Source organism: Dama dama, chromosome 14 (assembly GCF_033118175.1).
Source record: "Dama dama isolate Ldn47 chromosome 14, ASM3311817v1, whole genome shotgun sequence".
NCBI lineage: Eukaryota > Metazoa > Chordata > Mammalia > Artiodactyla > Cervidae > Dama > Dama dama.
This window is the reverse complement of record NC_083694.1, coordinates 32743390-32747803: the sequence shown is the minus strand read 5'-3', so window position 1 is coordinate 32747803 and position 4414 is coordinate 32743390.

The following is a 4414-nucleotide window of genomic DNA, read 5'->3' as shown; positions in this document are numbered from 1 at the left end:
ATGACCAAAGTATTGGAGTTTCAGCTTCAACATCAGTCCTTCCAATGAATATTCAGGACTGATTTCCTTTAGGATGGACTGGTTGGATCTCCTTGTAGTCCAAGGGATTCTCAAGAGTCTTCTCAAACACCACAGTTCAAAGGCATCAATTCTTTGGCACAGCTTTCTTTATGGTCCAACTCTCTCCTCCATACATGACTACTGGTAAAACCATAGCCTTGACTAGATGGACCTTTGTTGACAAAGTAATGTCTCTGCTGTTTAATATGCTGTCTAGGTTGGTCATAACTTTCCTTCCAAGGAGTAAGAGTCTTTTAATTTCATGGCTGCAATCACCATCTACAGTGATTTTGGAGCCCCCCAAAATAAAGTCAGCCACTGTTGCCACTGTTTCCCCATCTATTTGCCATGAAGTGATGGGACAAGATGCCATGATCTTTGTTTTCTGAATGTTGAGCTTTAAGCCAACTTTTTCACTCTTCTCCTTCAGTTTCATCAAGAGGCTCTTTAGTTCTTCTTCACTTCCTACCATAAGGGTGGTGTCATCTGCATATCTGAGGTTATTGATATTTCTCCCGCCAATCTGGGTTCAGCTGTGCTTCCTCCAGCCCAGCGTTTCTCATGATGTACTCTGCATATAAGTTAAATAAGCAGGGTGACAATATACAACCTTGATGTACTCCTTTTCCTATTTGGAACCAGTCTATTGTTCCATGTCCAGTTCTAACTATTGCTTCCTGACCTGCATACAGGTTTCTCAAGAAGCAGGTCAGGTGGTCTGGTATTCCCATCTCCTTCGGAATTTTCCACAGTTTATTGTGATCCACACAGTCAAGGCTTTGGCATAGTCAATAAAGCAAAAATAGATGTTTTTCTGAAACTCTCTTGCTTTTTTGATGATCCAGTGGATGTTGGCAATTTGATAGAGTAATTATCTAGAAAAATGGATTAATCAAGATTACATTCTGAGGTGTACAAGACATTCTATTAGGGTAGAAGGAGAACCTAGAACTTCTATTTGCATGTATCTTTATCTTAGTCTCTTTTAAACTGTCTATTTTGTGTGTTTTTAATGCACACTGTCACAAACTAGTACATGTGCTCAGTAAATCAGTCATGTTTGACCCTTTGTGATCCCAGGGACTGTAGCACATCAGGCTCCTCAGTTCATGGGATTTCCCAGGCAAGAATACTGGAGTGGGTTGCCATTTCCTTCTCTAGGGGATCTTCCCAACCCAGGGGTAGAACTCACGTGTCCTGCCTCTCTTTGCATTGGCAGGTGGATTTTTTTTTTTTTACCACTGAGCCACCTGGGAAGCCCCCATAGTAGTACATAGATAAGTTTAAAGTTACATGGCCAAACTTGCATGAAAGCTGATGATTTAGAATGCCGTGAGTCAGAAAAACTTGGAGTTAGAAAAGGGAGAATCTTCACTTGGCCACTTTCTAGTTGCCTGACCCTAGGCAATTTCCTTATTTTTTCTGAGCCTAACTTCCAATCTGTGTATTACCAGGATAATAATAGCACTTACGTCATAAGATTGTTGTGAGGATTAAAGGAGTGCTTAGCATGGTGCCTGGCAAGAAATGTGTGAAATAGATAATAGCTCTTATTACTCATCAACAAAATGGAGATAGTTTCTTTCTTGCCAAATTGTTGTGAAATTTAATGACATGGTATATTTAAAAGTGCTCTGTAAAGCTTAAATTCTAGAGAACTGTAAGGTAGTGTTTTTAATGCTTATTGAATGCTGGAATTTTAATTCTGTCAAGTGCCAGAGTCTGAGGCCATATCAGTTTAATCCTTCTTTTATGGGATATCTAAATTTTCTTCATATCTTGGAGTTATCATAGGAAAGCCTGGGAGAAGGTGCTCATAGGATTGGTACCCTGAGATTTTTCTCTATAAACAGAGAATTTGGGCATTACTTAACCTCAGAAATGCAGATGACACCACCTTTTTGGAAGAAAGCAAAGAGAAACTAAAGAGCCTCTTGATGAAAGTGAAAGCAGAGAGTGAAAAAGCTGGCTTAAAACTCAACATTTAAAAAATGAAGATCATGGCATCCTGTCCCATCACTTCATGACAACTAGATGGGGAACAATGGAAAAAGTGGCAAACTTTATTTTCTCGGGCTTCAAAATCCCTGCAGATGGTGACTGCAGCCATGAAATCAAAAGACATTTGCTCCTTGGAAGAAAAGTTATGACCAACCTAGACAGCATATTAAAAAACAGAGACATTACATTCCCAAAAAAGGTCCATCTAGTCAAAGCTATGGTTTTTCCAGTAGTCATGTATGGAGGAGAGAGTTGGACCATAAAGAAAGCTGTGCCAAAGAATTGATGCCTTTGAACTGTGGTGTTTGAGAAGACTCTTGAGAATCCCTTGGACTACAAGGAGATCCAACCAGTCCATCCTAAAGGAAATCAGTCCTGAATATTCATTGGAAGGACTGATGTTGAAGCCGAAACTCCAATACTTTGGCCACCTGATGTGAAGAACTGACTTATTGGAAAAGACCCTGATGCTGGGACAGATTGGAGGCAGGAGGAGAAGGGGACGACAGAGGATCAGATGGCTGGATGGCATCACCAACTCAATGGACATGAGTTTGAGCAAGCTCCGGGAGTTGGTGATGGACAGGGAAGCCTGGTGTGCTGCAGTCCATGGGGTCTTAAAGAGTCAGACATGACTAAGCCACTGAACTGAACTGAACTAGGTGGCTGGGTGTGGCCTCTCTAAAGCCATTCTTCTATGTCCATCCTTTAAATGTTAGAATTTTGTAGATAAAACCAATATGGCCCTAGTGTCCCCCAAAGTTCTTATCTCTTAAAAATTAGGGTAAGAATTTGAGGTGCTTTGTTCATATAAAGCAGTGCTTTGGAAAACACAAGATTTATGTATTTAATAAAATCTATAGAATCCTGGGCATCACTGCCAAAGAGGATTTAGGAAACAGTTAGCTCCCTGAGTAAGCTATTTAAAATGAAGAAAGCATAAGCAACTTAACTCCCACTCTTGGGAGGGGTAGTTAAAAATTTATGATTGAAATCATTGCTGATTTAGCTCTAATAATATCATATCACTCTGGTTGGCAGAGCAATGAACAAAATCAGACATTTATTTTGACTTTCTCCATTGAATTACCTTTTAATTTCTTTCAATGACCCAAAGGAAAGGTAGCAAAGTGAGATTCAAGAATCTGTGAGCTGGATGGCAGATGGAGACCCATTGCCTCTCTAAGTCCTGCACTGCATGTGGTAGAAGGAGGGCCAGCTGAGCGATGGCCCCACAGCTGCTATTTTACAGTCATGAAAATGGTGCAAAGCCTCACCGGGACCAAACTCCTATGGATTAACAGTGTGGAGCTTTACCTGAGCCCAGTGATCCTGGACAACAATGATGGGCAATAATCCTCCCCCGTTTTGTGTTTTAGGAGACAGCTGGCTGCAGAAAGCCCTCTGCCCCATGTGACTCAGACAGGACTCATGGGTGGCTCCTGTGTACCCATGGCAAGGCAGACAAAAGTTCTCCGTGTTCTGATTCTCTAACTCATGAATGATTAGCTGAATCGTTGGTCCCCACTGACCAATCTGAAAACTGTCCACTAACTTAACTCATTTAAATTTTACCAGGCTTCTTTCCCTCCCCCAGGTGGCAGAAGCTTGTCTTGTCCATAAGCTTAAGTTAGCTTGCTGCTAAGTTAGCTTAAGCAAGCACTAAAATGCAGAATATCTTCCCCGTAAAGGCCCTTTCCTGTTTGAAGTGCCTGTTCACATCACCTACTCATTCCACTCGTGCATACACAGTTCTCTTTAAACTTCATTAGTCTTCCTTAAAAGAGAAAAAACCTTTTCTACCTGAACTTTGAGACACTTGTACATGTTATGCCTTCTCCCTACTATGATGGCATCTGGTCCCATCACTTCATGGCAGATAGATGGGAAAACAGTGGAAACAGTGACAGACTTTATTTTCAGGGGCTCCAAAATCACTGCAGATGGTGACTGCAGCCATGAAATTAAAAGACACTTGCTCCTTGGAAGAAAAGTTATGATCAACCTAGACAGCATATTAAAAGGCAGAGACGTTACTTTGCTGACAAAGGTCCGTCTAGTCAAGGCTATGGTTTTTCCGGTAGTCATGTATGGATGTGAGAGTTGGACTATAAAGAAAACTGAGCACTGAAGAATTGATGCTTTTGAACTGTGGTGTTGGAGAAGACTCTTGAGAGTCCCTTGGATAGCAAGGAGATCCAGCCCGTCCATCCTAAAGGAAATCAGTCCTGAATATTCATTGGAAGGACTGATGCCGAAGCTGAAAGTCCAACACTTTGGCCACCTGATGTGAAGAACTGACTCATTGGAAAAGACCCTGATGCTGGGACAGATTGAAGGCAGGAGGAGAAGG